This window comes from Paralichthys olivaceus, chromosome 9, assembly GCF_024713975.1.
Source record: "Paralichthys olivaceus isolate ysfri-2021 chromosome 9, ASM2471397v2, whole genome shotgun sequence".
NCBI lineage: Eukaryota > Metazoa > Chordata > Actinopteri > Pleuronectiformes > Paralichthyidae > Paralichthys > Paralichthys olivaceus.
This window is the reverse complement of record NC_091101.1, coordinates 1749375-1772889: the sequence shown is the minus strand read 5'-3', so window position 1 is coordinate 1772889 and position 23515 is coordinate 1749375. Positions and strand designations below refer to the sequence as shown.

General features: G+C 38.8%; 1 long non-coding RNA gene across 1 annotated transcript; it reads left to right on the top strand.

Annotated features, from left to right (window-relative positions):
* The first annotated feature begins 13356 nt into the window (after positions 1-13356).
* Positions 13357-22531, top strand: LOC109632471 (uncharacterized). The gene is made up of 4 exons (XR_002202926.2): positions 13357-13666; positions 14818-14887; positions 17089-17161; positions 22089-22531. It is a non-coding gene; the product is annotated as an uncharacterized lncRNA (long non-coding RNA).
* Positions 22532-23515: the final 984 nt, after the last annotated feature.

Genomic DNA, 23515 nt, shown 5'->3' with positions numbered 1-23515 from the left:
CGTTGACCATTTCCACTCACTCTCTTTGTGTGTCAGGTCTCTCAATATCTTGCATTGGTCTGAAAGGTGAGGGCAAAACTTGGTGAGGTAATTAACCATACCTATAATCCTCTGCACTGCTTTTACATCTGTCGGTGCCGGCATCTGCTCAATGGTACGCACTTTTTCAGGATCAACTTTGAGTCCATCTGCTGTCAAGCGGTGTCCAATGTATGTGGTCTCCTTTTGTCTCAGTCTGAATTTTTCTGCATTTAGTTTTATGTTCTTTTCCCTGCATCTCTCGAGAAACAGTTTTTCATCATGATCCCGTTCCGCTTCCTCTTGTGTATCCCCTTGTCCTGTGATCAGGATGTCATCTGCGATAATGTAAAGCCCAGGTACATTGTCCAATGCTTGTGTCAGCTTTCTCTGGAATATTTCAGGGGCCGGACATATCCCCATCGGCATCCTCAGCCATCTGTACCGGCCGAATGGAGTGGCAAATGTTGTCAAATAGCTGGACTCCTTCTCCAGCTGTACATGCCAGAATCCACTCTTGACATCACACACGGTGAAGACTTTAGCTTTTGATAAGTCTGGTAGGATGTCCTCGATGGTTGGAAGTGGGAAGTGACTGTGCTTTAGTGCTTTGTTCAGGGGTTTGGGATCAATACAAACTCTTGGCTTGCCATTCTGTTTCTGTACTACCACCATAGCACTGATCCAGTCTGTGCTGCACTCTGCAGGTGTGATTATGCCTCTGTATGCAGGTCTCTAAGCTCTTCTTTCAGTGGTTGGATCAGGGCCACGTGAACCCGTCTCTTTGGCAGCTGCACCCATTGGCCTCAGCTTGATTTTGTTGTACATAACTAGTATACTTTTAGAGTGTTCTAGCATGGTGTCTGGATTCAGCAGGTAAATGGGGATAACGTTGCAACTAGCACCACAGTCTATTTGGAATTTGACCATGTCTTGGCCTAGTAGCATGCCAGCATAGAGAAGCTGAGTGCCCTCTTTAACTGTGTCATTCTCTTTTACATCCTTTACTCTCTCTGGGTCCACATTTTTGTCTGAGTCTGTCTCCACTGCATCCACATACTCAGTGTCTGTGACAGTGATACATGTTATATCTTCATATTCATCAATCACATATTCTGGTGCTATTGCACTCACATTTTTCTTCCACCTTTGGTCCGGTTTCGCTTTACATTTGGCTGCAAAGTGGTTCTCTCTGCCACACTTTGCACACTTCTTTCCAAACGCCGGACATTTCTGTTTATTTCTTTCATGTGTTCGTCCGCAGAATTTACACTCCACTGCATTGTTACCTTTCCTCTGGTACTGTGCTCCTTGAACAGCATACACCTCTTCTACCATCAGCCCGGCGATGGTTTTAATGTTCTCCTTAGAGAGCTCCGCGGCTCTGCAAAGTTGCAAACATGTGTCAAGCGTCAAGTTTTTCTCCCACAGCAGTCTTTCTCTCATGCTCGCGTTGTTACCACCACACACAATCCTATCATGAGCGAGTCTCTCAAAGTCCCAAAGTTGCATGTTCTTGCCAGCAGTCTCAGTTCAGTGACATAACTGTCTATATTTTCAATGGCGCCCTGGTTTCTTGTGAAGAAACGATAGCGTTCGACAATCTCGTTCAGGCTGGGGTTGCAGTGATCATCAAACTTCGTGATGATGTCCTCTATTTTCCATGCATCCTTATCTGTGTCACCCATCAGTGTTACAAATGTTCCCTGCCACTCTCGCCGACAAGATAGCTGAACAGTTTTACCTTCTTTTTATTATCAGCTTCCGCCATCGCCAGATCCACATAAGGGAAAACTTGTCCCTCCAATTCTTCTATGTTTTTGAAAGGTTGCTGGCGTCTAAACACAACGTTTATGGCGGCTTCAGTCCCTCCATGGAATCACACGGCAGTCTCACGCTAGTGGCTAAAACTAGCATCAGCTAACTCTCTTCTGATCGGAGAACACTTGCACGTACGTAGGCTGAGTCCTCTCCCGCTGCCACCATGTTAAAGTTTGTTAATTTCGCATATGAAGGACACACTCTCGGTGTTTCACCCACTTGGGTCACAAACTTTATTATCTTCTGCATATAAACAACATCTCGGTCCTGTCACTCGGGTGGTGTCACTCTCAAACATGTCCGTGTGAGAACCAGAACTAAACAAAGGTTCCCAACAATAGTTCCTATTGTTACACAGACCACAGAGGATGCTGTTGCAAGTTTGACACATCTAATCAGCAAGCATCTGGAGAACCCCAAGGCTTAGGTTTGCGTCCGATTTGTACATTTCTCTTCAGCTTTAACCCTTTCCAACCATACCTACTGGTGTGAAATAACATGCATGCAAATCCTTTTATCATAAAATGTTTTTTATTCTTTTTTAACTAACAGGTTTCAGCTGGTAAAGGTAAATAGCTCACTTTCCAGGGTCTAATACTGTTGCACAGGTGGAATGCCTTTAACATGACTGCATATCTGCTGCATTGATCAGAGTCTTTTCATTTAGGGTGGGAAGGTGTGTGAGTGTGTTGCTCTCCACTTGTCGAAAGAGAAACAGCAGCTTGTTCATGAAGGCCTTGAATAGGCTGTGCATCTCATGTGCAAAGATACCCTTTCCTTGCAATTTTGAGTTCAATTAATTTGTGAGGGCAGTAACATCAATGGAAAACTCTAGATACACTGGTTATTTCAGGGATGTTGGTAACTTTCATCTGACAAAACTCCTGAATCTCTGTTTTTTTTGACCAAATTCTTTTGAGCACTTTGCCCAGGCTGATCATCTTGACAGCTGTGTGGTAGCTCAGATCAGTGTGTACAATCATGCTCCTCCAACAGCTCAACAAATTGGCTGTGACTTAATGCTCTTCCTAAATAAATATAAAACTTTTAACAAATAATACAGTGCCAAAATAAGTTTATGCTCTAGGTTAACTCAGACACTATCTTGCAGCTTATTCAATAGGCCAATGTTTTTCTAGATTAAAACACCATCTGTTTTCCCACCTTAGACCTAACTTTAGCACGCATGAAATTACCACAGCAAATAAATCCTTACCAGTTTTTGTCCCTTTCATTGACTGTATGGAAGTATGGAAGGAAGAATCCCTCCATAATTCCAGTCTTATTCCTGTTATGAAGATCAGTATCTGGGCTATGTCACGTTACGGTTGTCCTCCAACGAAAAGGTTCGGCAGTTCAATCCCCAGTCTTCCCCATCAGCATACCGAAGTGTCCTTGGGCAAGATCCGGAACCTTGAATTGCCTCTCATAGAACGAAAAGTGCTGCTAATAGATGCACTGTATGAATGTGTGTGTGAATGGGTGAATGGCAAACTGTACTGTAAAGCGCTTTGAGTGGTCAATCAGGACTAGAAAAGCTCTAAATAAATACAAACCATTTACATCACAACTCTCATCCAGGGCCAAGGAAAAGAAATCAACGTTTTCAGCTGTAGCTCCAGTGTAATTGTTCGACTTGAGAGGGTCAGATTTTGAAAACACCCCGTCTTCTCAATGAGTATTGCTACAGAGTGAGAAAGTCTTTGATAAATTCCTCATCAGAAAATGGCCTGCTCCTTTTGGCAATTTTGTGAGGTAACACAACTGTTTTTTACATGTCCTTTCTTTGTAAAAACTCCTTGCTGCTTGTGTAGCTTAGCAAGCAATATCTCTGCTGTCCTCAACCTTCCAGTCTGCCAATAGATATCTGTATTTTTCTGTGTTTTTTTTTCTTGTTTGAAGTAACGATTAAAGTTGTTGTCTGTAAATACAGCCACAAAGGGACACATTTCAAGGTCTCAACCTCACTATGTAAAGTGCGGGTTTCAAATAATGTAAAATATGATATGGCGCTATACAATTTTTTTTTTATTGACTGTTCGTTGAAAACTAAGCACACAGCTTTACCACCAAAGGCAGTGAAAAAATACTGAGCAGTCCATGACTGGTATGGCCGAGTTACAGTAGCTAATAGTTTGCCGCCTGAGGCATTAGCCTCCACAAGCTTATCTAGGCTAACTTTTTGACAACTCTGGCATCAAGAAAACTCTCATATGCACCTTAATCTATGAGACTGAAAACTCAGTGGGCTGTCCTTTCCAAATAAGTGTGGCATGAAGTTGTGTATGGGGTCGGAGATAATGGGAAAGAGGTTTGGCTCTTCAGAATCCTCTCTCATACAGACAAGGCTTTTGAGGGCATTGGGCAAAAAAATTTCCCTGCTTACCACAATACAATCAGCTGTTATTTCTGATAAAGCATTCTAGTGTTGAAAACGTCCAAGTTGCATAGGGTTTTTCTTTTTGGAGACTCTCGTGCTGTGCTGTCTTCATTTGGGCAGACTCGGCTCCATGGGGCAACTAGAGGTGTGACTGCAGGTGCGGTAGCTAGGAGTCTCTTCTCTGCTCATGGAGACAGTTGTCAATATGTTTGACCTACTATTGTTGAACAATAGATGGGCCTACATGTGTAGCCAAAGTCTGACCACATGTCTCTAGCTTCCAGAACTCATGAGGTCACCAGGTCAATAAAACCCAAGTTCCCCATCTGCTCATAATGTAACTGGGCTTTGCGTATCATAATGCAACATGGCTTAGTAAGACACAGTTTAACTTTGCATGGTACCATTAAATTGTGTGCCTTTGGGCAGTCATTAAATTTGCCCTTCAAAAAAATAAATAATATTAATATAAAAAATATTTACATTAAATAATAATTGAATTTATATTAAAGTTACCTCAGGGCACCACCCTTGAAAAGAAGGAAAGATAGCCAATCTATTAATTTAGTCTCGTGAAATTACTGACTACAAATTTGCAACACGATTAATAATTAAATTATTAACTATAACCAAACTTGGTTGACCCTAATCAACGTGAGTAGTTAGAAAAGTTGAAGGATATGGAGTTCTTGACAGTGTAGAGGTTGGCAAAATTCACACTTATGCAACATTAATGAAGACAACATGTTTTAACAATAAAGTATAAACACACAAACTAACTAAGTGCACTTTATACCGATGTGCAGATGTGTATGCGAGTATGCATGTGTGTATAGTATATAGTGTGTGTGTGGGCGTGTGTTTAAAATGGTTGGCTGGCCACTATGAAGACAAAAGACCACATGGAATGGTGGGATCATGTGGCTGAGGTTATAAGTATGTTAACAACACAAACCAAACTAAAAAAACGTCACGCTAATAAAAATAACCGTCCTGTTTTTTAACAGAGGAAAAAGAATGACGAAACCTCAGAGAGAGCCAAATGTGAGGGATCCCTCACATCCCCAGGATGGACAGAAGTGCAATAGATGACACATGTAATGGAGAACATCAGATTAATAAGAATAATTACAGCATTGGTTAGAGTAAATAGTTTGTAGCATGATGGAACGTAAATGATTCGAGGAATTATTCTCAGTAATGGTAGAATATCTGAGGAGACATATTGTTTATCAAGCAGTCTTGTTGTAGTCATAGTCCACGATCAGCAGCCACCACGATCAAGATCCACCATTATAATCCATCATCATAATCCACTGCTGCCATCAGGATCCACCACCAGCTGCCACCTTGATCATCACTAGTCCGCCACTACAATCAGATGCCAGCACAATACAGGATCCGCCATTACTATCACGATCAGCCAGCACAATTCAGGATCACAATCTCTGATTCCACCATCATAATCCATGATGTGGCTGCAGCCGCAGCCCTGGATCTGCTGACAATAAGGCACAGGGACTCTGGGGAAGAAGACAAGTCAGTAACATGTATTGATGAGAAATCAAGTTATTTGATGTGATAAGGAGGGGGAAGAGGAAAGAGAAGCTCCACGTTTCATGTGTCCCTCGACATTCTAAACCTATAGCAGCATAACTAAGAGCAGGCCGAAGACAGGCCTGGACCAGTTCTAACTATAAGCTTTATCAAAAAGGAATGTTTTAAGCCTACTCTTAAACATAGAGAGGGTGTCCTAAACTGAAACTAGGAGATGATTCCACAGGAGAGGAGCCGGATAGCTGCAAAGCTCTGGCTTTTTGATACTTTAGGGACAAGTAAGTCTGAATTCTGGGAGCGCAGTGCTCTAGTAGGGTGATATGGTACTATGAGCTCTTTAAGGTATGATGGTGCCATATTATTAAGGGCCTTGTAGGTTAGGAGGAGAATTTTAAATCCTATTCTCAATTTAGCTGGAAGCCAGTGTAGTGAAGCTAATACAGGAGAAATGTGGTCTCTTTTCCTGGTTCTTGTCAGGACACGTGCTGCAGCATTTTGAACAAACTGCAGGGTCTTTAAAGATTTACTGCTGGAGCCTGATAATAAGTAATTACAATAATCAAGTCTGGATGTGACAAAGGCATGGACTAGTGTTTCTGCATCTTTTTGAGACAGGACATGTCTGATTTTTTAGATATTACGTAAGTGAAAGAAGGCGATCCTAGAAATTTGTTTTAGGTGAGAAGGACATATCGGGATTAAATATGACTGAGTTTCAGACACAGTAAAGTGATAAACAATAAAGAGCAGCAGACACCTTTATAGATGAGTGGAATTGTTTTTCTAATTCACACATCCATCAATGGTTCCACTCTGGTCTTAAAAGAGAGCATCACAGCTATTATAACTTATTATCGCAATATATAACTGTTATATCTTAATTTTAATCCAACAAAGATCCTTTGATTTCCAACATAATACCTGACAGTTTTGATGCTTTTGAGTCTATGATGTTATCATCTATCATTAGATGAAATACAAAAATACTCAATAATAACCTCGGTAGAATGTCTTTGCTTATTTACAGTTTATATTTGGTGTTACACTTGAAAGGTCGAATTTCATTTCTACTATCACTTTTGTTTGTCTATTTTAAGGACCAGACTGCTACGCATCAGCGTTTCCTCATATCATTTTACTCATGAACTGATGATGTCCCTCATAATTAACAACATTGCCTCAGTCACATGAATGTGCTTGTAGCTGGAAAGGAAAACCCAGAGTGAGCTGAGGCAGTTGATAACCAGCTTGTAGTACAGATTATCAAGAAGGCTGGTGTTGCCTTAAGTGGAGCCAGATAATGAAAATATATCCTAAGTATGTTGGGCTCACTTCAAGGTACTGGCGCCTGGAGAACCTAGAACCTGTTTTGCCGATTGTCATGACTCTTGTGCATTCTGAAATAGCTGCATTTTCAAGTAGCTTGAGTGTGTATATCAAAATATTTTTTGAATACATAAATAGTTGTAAACAACTGCTGCTGTGTTGTAGAAATGATGGGTATTCATATAATTTCCCTTATTCTTAACATTTGTATCAATTTATATTTATGTTGTATGTATAGATGCAAATTTGTTAATATTTTTGTAAATTATCAAAGACATTCACATTTCAATTGTCTTTATTTTTAGTAATTTATGTAACTATAACTGCCTTATGATGCACAAATTAAAGGACTTAAAGGACTTGAGGGATTTCTATACTTTTTTCTTGTAGACATGGTTGTGCTGTTTCCATAGAGGTGCAAGACTTTATATTGCATTGAAAAATAAGCCCAAGTAAATAAAAAAATTAACATGAGCATAAAATGCCCAGAAACTGCTCAGGGTTCATTGTCATATGTTTTGAAACATTGTATAAGAACATTAAATGTGGATCAGTCTGGTTAAGTTTGTTTTAGTGACCTGTGTAACCTTAAATTACCATTTAATTTGATCAGGTTCTCTTTTTGTTTCAAGGATTCATATTTTCTCAGGGCTCAGGTTTGAACTTTTTAATTAATTAATTTTATTTTCCTTTTTAAGGAAGTTTAAGAAAAAATAGTATATATAATAGGATAATTTAATATGTTGTTTTGGACATTGCTCATGTCTGAAGAATTAAAACTGCTCTTTTGCATTTTTTTAAATAAAATTTGACACTGTGTCACTGCTTTTCCTTGAGATTGGGAAGACTGGGCAGCAGAATACATTTGTTCAGGTTTTCCGAAACATAGGTCATAACACAGGGCATACCAATCATTGTTGACTTAAAGTTTCAAGCCAGACTAAACATAGAGTCATCTGTCTCAAAGGACTGATATGGAAGGCTGCACTTTGATTCCAGATCACAAAAATATCAGTAAGTTATTCATGACTCCACTATGGCTTTTTAGAATATTTACTTAAGTACTATTGCATTTCATCTTAACACAGTAGTTTATTAATAGCCCCCTAATTGTTAAGATTAGCATGTATCAAATACTGAGTGGTCATGCAAATATGTATATTTTGTGTTACAACATTACATTTGAATGACCAACACAAATGCCCTCCCTTATTATCCGTCTAGTTTTCTTATAAAAGTAGTATCTCAGATCGGCTTTCCCTGTCATACATATGTGGAAATCCTTTAAAAGGCATTTTACCATTCATCTCGAAGATGAGTTTCAACAGATTAGTGTGTGCAACTCATCTCCGTATGAGGGAACAGACTGGAAACAAGATTACTCCTTTTGTGGGCTTATTGTACATTTATTTAAGAGTAATGACTTTGTGTGTGTGTCTGTGTCCATGCTTGGGTGCATCACTAATAGCCCAGTGTTGTCAGTTGCTGTAAACAGTGAACCATCTCCAAACATTACCTTATTAAGACACAAGATACAGGGTCTGAATAACCCAGTCACTGTGCTAAAAATTTATACTTTAGAGGGAATTGGAGGAAGTTTGAGCTCAGGCAACTGTTTTGTTCATCACTCAGCTCATATTTGAGCTTAAATGAAAGCCAAGAAGACACCATTCAAAGCAATAAGAGCATGTTCAAATAAAACGTGCTGAAGTTTTGTTAGAATGTAAAATATAATGTGAATTTGCTTGGAAAATATGTTGATAATGATTAAATAGTATAAATGATATTGTATGATTACATTAAATTAATTAAAAAAATAACATGAGATGATACATGATTTCCTTAACAAAAACCAGTGTATGTAACTATCTTTTTAGAATGTTATTATCACCAGACATTCCAAATAACAATTAGAAATCATAATTATAAATAATAATCAATAAATATTGGGTAGTGCATTTGATCAAGCATAACCCAGATTTGTTTTGTCTTGTTTACAATATAAGTATGTTTTTTGAGCAAATTTAGACAAAAATCTACCAACCTACCTTTATTTTTGTTTGTATTTGCATTATTTAAACACTATTACAGTAAAGTAAAGTTTTGATGCTCTAAATATAGTGCAAATGCTGTTTAAATAATTTGGTTATAGTTATCAAGTAGTATGCCTGTCCATAATTACTGCCCCTCTCTGTGTCCACTTAGAGGACCCACAACTGAAGATATGTCTTAACAGCTGTTGGTGATTACTAACATCTGCTAACAACATGGCTGGCATCTTAACTAGTGCTGAAGACCCATCCTCCGAAATATCATGTCTCAGAAGGATGCTGAGAAACTAGTCCACACATTTGTTATCCACATTGAGTCTGGTTCTAGAGGTTTCTCCATGTTAATGAGGGAGTTTTTCCTCCACAGTCGACAAAGTGCTGCTCATTGTGGCAACTGTTGGGTTTCTCTATATTAAATAAGATTTTAAGGTCTTGACCTTCTAAGTAAAGTGCCTTGACATAATGTATATTATGATTTAGCGATATACAAATACAATTGAGTTGAATTTAATTGAATTAGTTATGCATGCAGCTATGAAGAAAGAATATTATTTATTTAAGAAAAGTATTGATAATTATGTGGTCATTAGCGTTGATATTGTGGCAGTCAATTTGAAAAAATCAACGTTTAGATTGTCGGGAGCCAGGGACATCAGCTGAGTCTGTGTCGATTTGTGTGTGTCTCTCCCTGTGTCTGCCAGTCAGTGCAACAGAAAGAGAGCTTGAGAAAAGTGTGTGTGCATGTGTGCACACTCACATGCATATGTAAGTGCACAATGTGATATCGTCCTTATCTTAAAAAGATTGATTATCTTTCCCTTAAGTTATGAGACTATCATACAGAAGCTGCACTATCCGGTTATAGTAATCAACCGCTTATAGTGATCAATTTTGCCTAGACAAACATGATCACTGTAAGCGGTTTCCACTTTATTTTTATTCAAGTAATAAAAACACAGCATGTTTAAGTCATACTTCATGTAAAAGATAGTTGTATAAATACTATAGAACAGCGCATGGAATTATAGGTGCAAACAACAATACCTGTAAACAATAATTGAGGCAGCTCAATCAGTATAAATTACATCAGCTAGCAGCAATGAGCAGGTTTCAGGCTTGAGGAAGCTGAAGAAAGTCACTTAAGCTTGTTTGTTTAAAGATCTTTTTACTTGTAAATGCAGACAAAACAGCTATTTGAACTCCCATCATGCACTAAGTACTTTTCTAGTCTTGATGACTACTCAAAGATCTTATTGAACCAATCGCCTTCACACACCTGACCATCACCTCCACACCTGACCAGGACAGCTGTGGCTGAGGGGTAGAGCGGCCATCCTCCAACCAGAAGGTTGGCAGTTTAATCCTAGACTTCCCCATTTGCATGCCGAAGTGTCCTTGGGCAAGATGCTGAACTCCGAATGGCCCCTCATGGGAAAGAAAAAAGGGCTGCAAATAGATGTACTGTATGAATGTGCTTGTGAATGGCAAACTGTACTGTAAAGCACAGTGAGTGGTCATCAAGACTAGAAAGGTGCTTTATAAATACAAACCAAACCATTTACAACCCAAAAGCATACTAACCCCGGACGCTGGCTGTCGCTGACTGAGGTACTGAAAAGTGATTTTTGAGCCCTTAATATAACTAAGGTTTGTTTATTAAAAGGACACATCAATGAAGGTATAGTTGTGTGTGCGTGTGTGTGTGTGTGTGTGTGTGTGTGTTGGGAGAACAATTTCCTTCGTGTTTAAAAATGTGTTTGACAACTTTCATATTTCTTCTAAATTTGGGCTTTTTCTGCATCGGGCAGCTGACTGGACGGCAAAATGAAGTACCATGTGGAAGCTATTAAACTGCTGCAGGGGGAGGGTACAGAAGGAGTGAAGGGGCGTATAAAGAGAGGGAGAACAGGAGACAGAGAAGGAAGTAGAGAGAGAGAGAGAGCAGGAAGAGAGCAATTATTTGGAGAAAGAGATTGTTATTCTTGCTTTCACAAATTCAAAGAGGCTCTACTGACATGACTAGTTAAATACAGCACAAAAAAAGCACATGGTACAAAGAATTATCAATAGGAAAAGAAATACATTCGAAGGTCTTAACAACAAAACATACATCATAATACTGTAGCTTATATATCCAGGTGTTCAGAATACACAGTCACATTATCGGAACCTATCCTACCAATAAAGTAAAGTCACTAGATTTTAAGGTGAAATTTAGAGAAATGGCTTGCAGTGACTATATACAGATGGCCAGAAGATCTGCAGAAAGAATACTTGCAGACCAGGGCATTTGACAGGAGTGAGACAGACCAGCTTTTGTTCAGTTCAGTGTCTCAAATAACTTCATCCTCTTCCCAAACAAATAAATAAAAGATCTCTGGCTGCATTTTGCTCTAACCAGAAGGACAGCAGTTCCATCCCTGTCTTCCCCATTTCACATGCCTAAGTGTCCTTGGACAAGATACTGAACCCCAAAAGTTACTCCACTTTAAGAACATGTGTGTGAATAGGTGAATGGCAAAAGCTGTAATGTAAATCGCTTTGAGTGGTCATCAAGACAAGAAAAGATTAAGATTACTCTTTATGGTCCCACACATAGCATGCAACATGCAAACATGGGGAAATTTGACCTCTGTATTTAACCCATCCGTGTGAACGGAGCACACTATATATAAAATACAAACCATTTAGTATTTTACTTTACACAAAACATTTTAATCTTTCAATTACATCTGCTCCCATCTAGCAAATTAAAATATAGTGTTTGAATGTAAAATTAAATCAAAGTATCATCAATTACAATCTGTAAAAAAAATTAAAATAAATAAACAAAATTGTAAATGGTCTTCTTTTTTATGGTGCTCCTCTAGTCTTAACAACCACTCAAATTGCTTGTCACAAGAAATCACATCATCACTTTTTATATGCAACACATCATTCACTCACTGACAGAACGGCATTGTAATTTGGGGATGTGTCTTGCCGAAGGAGACTGTTTTATGTGGAGTGGAGGAGCCAAGGAGCCACCAACATTCTGTCCGGTCAAGTGGTATGACTGGGACATTTAATCTCAAACGGCTTTTCATTGTCATTTTAATATGATCATAGATCACCCATTAAAGTATGTGAAAATGGTAATAAATTGAATTTCCTTTTAATTCTTACTCTAACAGCACATACCTGTGCATATGATGAAAATTGTGAAAGCATTGTGGAATTATATTACATTTTCATTTACATGAATTTCTTGAATTCAATCCCCTATATTTTTCCAAACATAATCCTTACACTGACTTTAAAGGTCCAGTGTGTAAGATGGAAGGGAACTATTGGCAGAAATTTAATGTAGAATAATCCTCATGATGTTTTCACTAGTTTGTTTCAACTAAATTGTATGAATTGTAGTTTTCTTTACCCCAGAAAAGACCATTTATATTTAAATACTTTATATTTACATCGAGGGGATCCTCTCTATGGAGGCCGCCATGTTTTTTTACATTAGTCCAGAATGGATAAACTAAACTCCTTTTGAGGTCTTATGACAATTAAAGTCTGCCACCGGTTCTTTTTCATGTTTGGCAGGAGAGGGTGAGGTGAGGGGTGTTCAGCTGCAACATGTAATTTCAACCCTAGATATCACAAAATTCTACAAACTGTACCTTTAACCACTGACCCCAAAATCACCATTTTCCAATTGAGGACAGTGATAAGTCTCCAATTAGAAAAGCTGCAATCAAACATACACACACACACAGGTTTGCTATCTTTGCTAGGACTCTGCACTGACTTCCATTGATTGTGGACAGCCAAAGTCTCACCCTAACCCAACCTAACTATCATTCACATCTTACCCCTAACCTTAACCAGAACATTTGAATTTACCAGGCTTTAGTCCCAATGAGGTGTTGTCCTGACAAGGTCAGTGTTTATACTGAAAAAGGTCCTAAAGAGTTAACAAATACAAAGTCACACACACATACACATGCACACACTCAGAACTCTGGCTTCTCATTCTTTCCTTTTAGCTGTTTATCCTTCTGTCTTTTTTGTCCCTCCATCTTTCCCAGACTCTACAGGTCAGTAGTTAAGACTTCTTGGTTTCTCTGACACTGGCCAATCAATCCTGTCTGGAGGAGGAAGCATTCTCTAGTGTAAGGCCCTACCCCCATTGACCATACAAGGTAACAGAGGAATGCATGGCTTGGCGGTCCATCTGCTTCATAAGAGAGACAGAGACAAAGACCAGAGGATGTCCCACACCGACGAGCAACATTGTTTTAGTGTGATTTTAACTTTTGCTAGCTGTGAAGAAAGGTTGAAAGAGAACTTAGGCAAGATACCCATATAACACTGTTGTAGAAGCGGACAAACAAGTCAAGCAGCAGCTGATTGATTTCACCTGGGAAAACCAAGTAAGCAGCCAGTGGCGATGACAAGAAAGAGATGAAAAGGTCCAGGAGTGAAGCAACTCTGAGCAGCATCTCAGCTGACCTGTAGCAGAGGACTTAATAAGGTATGGGATTCACAGAGATTACTCTAAAAAGAGTATACAAGTGTTATCCAAGTAAGTTAGCACAGCATTACAATATTAATCTTGTTTCACAAGAATGAAAGCAGACTTGTTTTTCCCTGAAGGTTCTCCACGCTGACTTTGGTTTCAATCCAAAGCAGAGGTTCCAGAGTGCATTGTGTCCAGTGTTGGCCAAATAGGGGTTTGGACTAGATCTGAATACTTGGTCAAAGTCTCAAGCCTTTGCTACAGCTCAGGTGTATTAACCAGCCAACCTAGAGAGGGCACTAGCCAATGCCCGTAGACATGTACATGTTAGCACCAAAAGAAAAAAAAAAGTATTTTGTTGTCCAAAAATATGTGATATGACTTCATGTAATGTCTCATCTTGGATATACTGTATCGATACATATTATATGTTTTTTGTCATACTGCCATAATCCAGCTCTGCTCAAAGCGTACATGCTTTAACAGTCTGACAGACTGCAACCAAGTTTTTATTAAATCATCTTACACAGTGTGATTTGTACTGACACTAGATGTTGTCACAGTGAATAGGGTGGATGTAAGGGCTGACAAGTCAATACGTGTACTGACATAAGTCAGTTAAAAAAATAAGTAGGGCCAGAAAGTATTGTGAAAAAACAAAAAGGCTACCTAAATGCCATTCACACATTTATTATTACAATTATGTGCATCACCTTTTCTATCTTAGCTGAGTGGATTGGGAATCAGAACCAAAGACATTTCTGCACACAGAATTAGGGAGATGGGGATTACACCGCAGATCTTCTGGTTCGAGGATGACGCACACTGCCTCCTGAGCCACCTCTTTAGTGTTTGAAAGCAATTGAACTGATCACAAACAACCACAAATTCTAATCATGCAGGATGAGGTAGGGTGGGATAGGTCTCTATCTCTCCTTAAATGGTAAAAACAGAGCAAAAATCTGATGTGAAACCCTCCTGCAGTATCACTGACATTGGTGTCACACAATGTTTCACCTCACACAGTAGGCCAACATTGATGACAGGGATTAAAGACAACATTTTTATATATATAGCAGGCTTAAAAGAAGAGGAAACAACTGCTAGTCATATTCACACACATAGAATATACACACAAGCTTACTTAACCTCATATGTTCCCACAGAGCTCTAGCTGTTTGTTTTCATGCTCCGACAGAGGGATAGGAATCAGGAGGTGTGGAAGAAACAAACCAGGTAAGAGCAACACACAAACACACACACACATACTGGTCTTTTTACATATGCACACACTGTTGACATAATGAATTCCCAGCCTCTTACCCCAACCCAAACCTGATTGTTACTTGAAACTGAAACCAGGTGTCAATCTTCAAACATTTGAATAGTGATGCAAATGCAGATATGCCCCCAAAACAATGGTTTAAAACTGAAATAGGTACTCACGCTGTTAATTGGAAAAAGACTATACAGCATGTTGGATGAATTTTTATAGTTTCTCCCCAGACTTTTACTGGAAACAGCTCTGTAAATGGCTTTCAACCAGCTGAGACTATACTCTCTGGTCTTAATTTCCTCCATAATTTGTTTTTTTCTGTACTGAGAGGATACCTGGTGTGTTAAAGGTTAATGATTATGTAAAGGGACTACATTTCATATTTTAGAGGTCTGTCTTCCCAAAGTCCAGTTACTAAAACACGTGTTGTAACACCCCAGCTGCCAGGAGCTGATGACTGGGATGAACATGAGAAAGTGCAGAGGGGAGAGAGGAGGAAATGCTGTATTTATTTACTGAGCAGTCAGGGAACTGAGTTAGGAAGACTTTCACATAACCTACACATACATAGTCAACACCAGTCCTCCCTTGGGACCAAGAGACCATCCATGATTCCCAGGGTCAGTTTCACATGGGAGAAGGAGAAGGAGCAAGATGAGTTAAGACAGCCCATAGAAGACCTCATGAAAATACCTCTGACTCAGATGATGTTAACAACCCCCAACCAGTTCAACTCTTTTAGCTTGACCTTAAAATAATGTCTACTCGTAAAATGGACTGTATTTATATAGCGTTTTTCTAGTCTTAATGACCACATAAAGCACTTTACAGTACAGTTTTGCCATTCAGATACATATTCATACAGTGCTTTTATGTGCAGCACTTTCTCTATTTCACATCATTCATACACTGCCAGCACAGCTGTCAGGGGCAATTTGGGGCTCAGTATCTTGCCCAAGGAAACTTCAGAATGCGAAATGGGGGACATGGGGAACTTTCTGGTCAGAGGATGACCCGCTCCCTCCTTAAGCCACAGTATGATGTCAATGACCCGGTCCCTTTGAGACCCTTCATGACAGGTAAAACTCCACATAGCTTTCCCTTTCAGCAAGTATACATTTCTTATCATTGTTACTCCTAAGATTATTTTAAATTCTAAAACCCCTAGGGGGGCCCTGTCCTCCAGGGTGGGAAGCACTGAACCAATCATAACAGCCATAGCTTCCTGTCCCCCTGGGCTCCTGAGTTCCCACCAAAAAGCCCCTTATTAAAGCCTTAATGTTTTGCGCTGCACTGCACTTCACTTAGACAGGCTCCTGTAGCTACTCTGATCAAGCTCCAGTGTTTGACTCACTGCTCAGCATTGCCATTTTTGGTAACTGATTTCGAGCCCCCCTTTTCCAGTGACTTTTATGTAATGTACAATTACTGTATCTGTGTTTTTGTCGACGAAACTGTGATACCACTTCTTCACTGCACTAGTAAATGTTTTTATACATACATATACATTCATACATACATACATTTTGTCTATAATATATAAGATTGTGTGTGTGTGTGTGTGTGTGTGTGTGTGTGTGTGTGTGTGTGCCTCTGCACGCCCGTGTGTGTGTATGACAGACAGATGGATACAAATTGAGAAAGGGCTTCCTGTGTGTGTTTCACAGAGCCAAGGAACAGAAATATGACCATATTAGGCAATGTTTGGCTCAACAACAGAGATGGCTCTGACTGTTATCAAAGCTTGTCTTAACACACACAGACACACAATCTCACATATGTACAAAATAAAAAAAGACTTAATTTCAATCACATTTACTAGTGCAGTGATTTTAGTGGAGTTACAGTTTCTGTGTAATCTGTGCTTGAATCCTGGGGCAGGGTGAGGTAGGGTGGTGCAGGGTGAGGTAGGTTGCAATAGATTAGTAATTGTGCTCTCCTTAAATGGTAAAAACAGCAAAAATCTGATGTGAAACCCCCTTGCAGTATGGTGGACATTTGTCTCACACAATGTCCTCTTACATAGTAAACCAGCATTGATGACAGGGACTATAGATATCATCCTCTATATATAGCATGCTTAGAAAGAATAGGAAACAAATACTAGTCATACACACACATAGAATATACACACACTCTCACTCAACCTCTGTTCCCTCAGAGCTCTGCCTGTGTGTGCTCATGCTCAGAGGCAGCGGAACGAGAATCAGGAGGTATGAAAAAAAACAGACCAGGTAAGAGCAACACACACACACACACACACACACACACACACACACACACACACACACACACACACACGCACACATGCACACATAAACCCAGACACATTGGCATAGTGCATTCTGTAGCTCCTTACCCTAACTGTAACCATCATAATTAAATCCCTCACCCTAAAATAAAAAAGACAAACATATCCATCTGTCAGCCCCACCATCTTTTCTATTCTGAAACAGGGCTTCACAGAGTTTTGCAAGTGTAGGACACATCTGTGGAGCCTGAGTTTCCCTCACACAGCACGCAGCTCAGCTCAATAGAGAATCAACTCTGGGACCAAAGTGAACCAACAAGAAAACTTTGATTCTCAGTTCATGTTGAGCTAAAACACACAAACAGCAGAGAGCATCACAGCTTGGATAATCAGTGTCTTAGTATTTGATTTTCATAAATCAAGATTCCATTGCAACAACAAAAGATAAAAGTAAATGTTTTACAGCATCAGATCATATATGAAGTCATTGTGTGCCTGTCTGGCTCCATGTTTACTAAGAACATTTCCGTTTTACAGTATACACATGTCATGAAACCAAAAACCACCATCACCTGGGTAGGTGTTTCTTTCTTTTTGGATGTGGATGTAGCAGAGTGTAGCCAATGTCACTCTCATTAAATTGTGTTGTGTTTTTTTTGTTTGTTTCAGAATGTAAATGTAAGATATTTTTACAACAGTATGTTAATGTGTAAAATAGAGTGTAAATGATTGATAATGGTTGGTCTGATGTGTTCATGGACACACAGCTAGACTGCTGCAGGACCTGTCACATAATTCTGTATATGCAGATAAATGTATGGATTATATGAAGGCTCTCCATACTAAGATGGAACATGAATAATCAGTTGCCAGTAGCCCTAAAATTAATTTGCAACAGGTCCTGCGACTACCTAGAAACAAAACCTCTCAACAGTAAAAAATGGAAATCGAAAGTTACAGATGTTTGCTTTATTTTCTGTGATTGTATTGCTTTGTACTTTCTCACTATCTGAAGAAAAGGAGAAAAGAAAAACAAAATGTTTCGAGTAGCTGTCAGATATTTCAGATGGTCAATGTATGAATTTAAGCAGATTTGCAGATGACATAAATTAATAGTTCTATGGCAATGAATAAGGATTTTAAACTCCTAAACTAGGCCTTTTGACATTATTTACAAGATATCTAACAACATGGACTATAGCCCAAAATTGTGCACAGGAGTGGTCAACGCCTGGATAATTATTTGTTCAATAGTAGATCAACTACATACCTCAACAAGAAGAGGCAAGAGGACTTGATAGGTATATCATCCTGATTACAGTGCAATACCGCTCGACTCTGTCAGACACTCAGATAAACATCTTCCCACATTACAAATCCTAATCACTTTAATTTAATAAACTGGCCAGAATGCACAGTGGCAAGTTCCACTCAACATGAAGATGATGATTGTAAGAAATGAGAACCAGGAAGAAAGTTTGAAGTTTGATGTCATGTATGCATACACACACACACACACACACACACACACACACACACACACACACACACACACACACAAAGGCGCTGAGACAGGACTTCACGTGGGTCTGTGGTTTTGTGTGTGTGTGAGAGAGAGAGACAGATACAGAGACAGAGAGAGAGAGAGAGAGAGCCTTTCTTCTTAATATGGACTTGTTGGGTTCAGAGCAGAGGGAGAAGGACAGAGTGAACAAAAGGCGCCCTCCTCCTCTGCTGCCTCCTCACTGTGACTAGAAAAGGGAATGTATGTAGCCAGCTGGTAGGGGGTGGTGGGGGTGACAGACTATCAGTGGGAGCAATCACATCCTGGAGGAGGGAATGTTTATCCAAAGCAGCAATCCCTTTTTCCATGATCCCTGAAATGAAGGACTGTCTTGAGCCTTATTTGGGCAGACTGGGAGTTTCCAGCTGAACAGAGTCAGAGCATTTTCTTTCTGCTTCTCTCTTTGTTTTCTTTCATCAGGTGCTGCGGTTGAAGCAGTGAATCTTAATTTCAGAAAGTTAGTTAAATAATAAAATCTGTACATTTGATATGAATCCAAAGTAGATGCCACTTATCTTCCAATTTCATCTACTGTGACCTGAGGAAGCAATTGACATCATTCCTTCTGTTCAATGTCCAAGGTCCTGCTGTGTCAACTTCAGATGTTGAATAAGATGATAAGACGCAGTTGAGTTTATTTCTGGCAGAACTGAGTACTACATTTCTTTTTAATGAGTTCAAAATGTGTCCAGTTCTGTAATGTGATAAAATTCATAAAAATCATGTAATGACAAACTGTATGTCCAAGTGTTTAAATATGTACAAATAATATCACTAAATCTAATTGGTGATATTTTATATATTTTGAAGCCTACCAGACACTGGACATAAAGTTTGCCTTTTTTATGAATTCATGGATGAATGTTATGGATGACTTAGATCGACTAATCAGCCGATTAAGATTCTGTAGGGCTGTGATCTTAAATTTATCTGAGTCTGATAATGCCCTTTTGGATGGGATTATCAATTTAATAAATTGTCACACTGACTGCATGAGCTGCAGCAGCACTACGTCCACCTCACGAGCACCTCGATTTTGATGTTGGTCTTCCTGCTTGTTGATGCCATGATTCACCATAAGAAACCATTGATCAGCAGGGTCATTTAATATTGATAAGGTGCTTTGCTTTGACCATTTATGTCTGTCAGGAAATGAGGCAGGCCAATGCATGCATTTTTCCAGGTGGACTTTGATTTTGAAACCAAACATTGCCCTCAGCCATGCATCCGCAGTTTTATAAATCAGAAGATTGTTTGGGTAAGCCTTTTCCCGCTATTGTGTGCATGTTCACTTTTAGTTTGAATCCTATGCATTGTTTTATAAGTGGGCCCCTAATGATTTTAGAATTATAGATGAAGACAAATAACCAGGTTATCTTCTACATCATATTCTGATGTAAATCCAGTGTAATTCAGACAAAAATAATTGAATGAAATTGAAATCATAGGAAATCACCAGTGGACTGTCTAACTTAATCACACCAAAATTCCAGCCCAATGTTCAGCATATGGAATTATTAAACTGTCTAAGCTCCCAAAATTTGTGCTGTCTGCTATGTCCATATTTACTTTTATTTTTTTATCAGTTGACGTCCTGCTCTTCCCTATGGCCCATGGTGCAGTGCTGCATCTCTGGTCAGTTGGTAGTCTGAGATGAAGCACTGTAGCTCGGGACAGAGGACAGAAATATCAATCTCAGCGTGTCCACAGTCATGTAACAGCATCAAGCAGCCGGGTAATGGTACATGGACAGTATTTATATAGTCCTTTTCTAGTCCTATTGACCACCAGTGCTTAACACTAACAGCCACATTCACACATTCAAACACACATTCATACAGCGCTAATATATGTTGCGCATAAGTACCAGATTTGGTTTGCTTGAGTCAGGAAGTATGATGTGAAATGATATGATGATGCTGGTCAAGGCAAATGTACGCCCACATCGATGTCTGTTTCTGCTAGAGGGTTGTTCCAGTTAATGAGGGCGTTTCTTTATAATATTTAAGGTTTCAACCTTACTATACAAGTGCCTTGAAATAATGTTATGATTTGGCGCTATACAAATTTAATTGAACATAATATGTTTCTATTAATATTATAGAAAAAAAAATCATCACAAAAAGTAGACTGCTCGAAAATAAGAGTCAGCATTATACATTTTGGTATAGCTTTCCAGAATGTGGAAAATCTAGTTTAGCACTTTGCTTGTCTTTGTAAGTCTTTAAGTCATTATAAAGATATATCAACCAGGCACCCTCCAAATCTTTCTATTACTTTTCTATTATTTTATTATATCATTCCATTCTGTAATTATCCATTGCAGTGAAATTGAATTCAGTAATTCAGATTAATTAATTTTACCACATATAATCAATCATATCACCAATGTTAAATTATAAATGGTCTGTATTTAGATTGCTTTTTTCTAGTCTTGATAGTCAGTTTTACCCATTCACACACATTCATAAAGTGTATCTATGTGCAGCACATTCTCTATAACACATCACTCACACACTGCCTACACAGCTGTCAGGGGCAATTTGGGGTTCAGTATCTTGCCCAAGGACACTTCAGCACATGGATTGGAGGAGACTAGGATCAAGCTACCAACCTTCTAGTTAACGGACAACTGCTCATCTCCTGAGCCACAGCCACCTTAACAAAATGCAGAAACCATTTTAGAAGTGGCACTCTTAGAAGAAGGAAAGAAAAGCACAGATGTGGCCATTTAATGTCCAATCCACAACTGCAGTGCTGCATGTGAAGAATGGATCCAATGCTGTTGGTGTGATGATAATAATGGATCACCTCAAAAGATTTATCTCCTCTCTCCTGGGGTCCAGTTTTCCCAGGAATCCCTTGACCTATCAGAAAGGGGGATTCCTGGAAATACTGTTCTTGGGGGTGGGGCTTATCCGCAATACCATGTGCCATATGACACACCATGATCTTGTGTGGTGTCTGTGACAATGCTAGGGCTAGAGTTGGTGCTAGACATAAGAGGAAGACAAGTCATGCTTTCAGTCACATGTGATGCTCCTGTTGTCCTAACTGAGGGGCTGCAATTTAAGCAGCCAGCACGCAATATGTCATTTAAAATATGAATACTGCTCATTGATCAATAAACCTTCAAAACAAAGAAATATTGTATTATATACATATATTATAATAGAGCTAGCTGTGTGTGTGTGTGTGGGGGGGGAGGGGGGGGGGGGGGGAGTTAGAATTGATGGGTATATATATATATATATATATATATAGTCATTCATTATCTTTGAATACTGCACTTTGGGATTTTTGAATTTAAATGAATGAATTTAAAACCTTGTTTTTTTACAACCAGACTGTTGACACAGCAACAAAACAGCTTTATCCAGTGACTTCTCCCTCTGTCACCACCAAATCAAACCAGGATTGAAGAAGCCATGCATGTCCTGCATGCACGTCCTTCAATGCTGACATTTTCATTTTGTAATAATGTAATTTCATGATGAATGGTTGATTAATTTAGGTGAGATGTAGATTGTGTCTCTACTTGTATTGGTATCAAAAATTCATGCAATATTATATTATATGTTGAAATCTTACATAATCTCTCTTACTGCATGGTGTTATCATCATGACATCATTCTTACCATCCTAAATGATAATTTCTGATCATGTTTGGTTTTTGTCTGTATTTCTATAGAATGTAAACATACCTGGAAAACATTTTTTTTGAACTATGCATTTTTTTCATTTTCGTAATTTGCCTAATGTCATCTATAATAAAATGTAATGGACGAATACAGTTACAGAACTGAACTTATTATTTTTATTAGTTCACAGATTTTTTGGACCAAATCAAATCCAATCACCCCATTCAATTTAGACCACGTTCCAGGTACAGGTGTCAGAGTAAAATTGAATTGAACAATTACAACTTCATTTATACACAGCTGTGGATGTTGTAAAGACCTTTTACAGCTATGCCATAGAGAAGAAAGACAATTGAAACTGAATATATCAACAAAAGCAATGGAGGCTAGGAATTTAAAATATATTGAAACTCTCTGAAATAACCTGGTTTTCTGCATTGATTGTTCATAAATGTGATTAGATAACACACAACAAATTAAAAGCATCACAGGGGTGATTGCTATTCTGAGCCAGCGCATTGCATATACCCCAATCAGGCAATTTTAACTTTGTTGCATTGTGATAATTCCCACATGTGAACACTCACACAGTAAGCTATATTGTGCACCAGATGCATATCAAGAGCAGAGGCCTGTACAACGAAGCAAGGTAACTTCAGGTGTAACTTTGTGATGTGGGGTGTAACTTCACAATTAACCTGTTGTATGTCACAAACATGGCTTACCCTGCAGGTGTCAAAGATCCACACAGTTTGGAAAATCTGCTCTTACTGTATTCCACACACTTGAAATAGATTTCAAGTTGACTTCATTAATACAACTGAGGCAATTCCAAGAATGAATTGACAATACTATTGATCACAATTGTTGCTGCTTTTAATTTTACCACTGGCTTAATTTCTATTCTATTGTATATATTTAATTGTTAAGTAACATTGTTACTTTTAATTTATTAATAACCATTATTGTTTTTTGACCATCCTCACACATTGCATCTGTACACCATTAGGAGAATAGTGCCGGTCTAATTCCACACGTACTCCCTCTTCTCCATGTAGTAGTACCCAAGGTCAGGTTATAGTTAAAGTATATTGTTGCACCTTCTGGTCTCCCTGGTGCATCAAGTCTACAT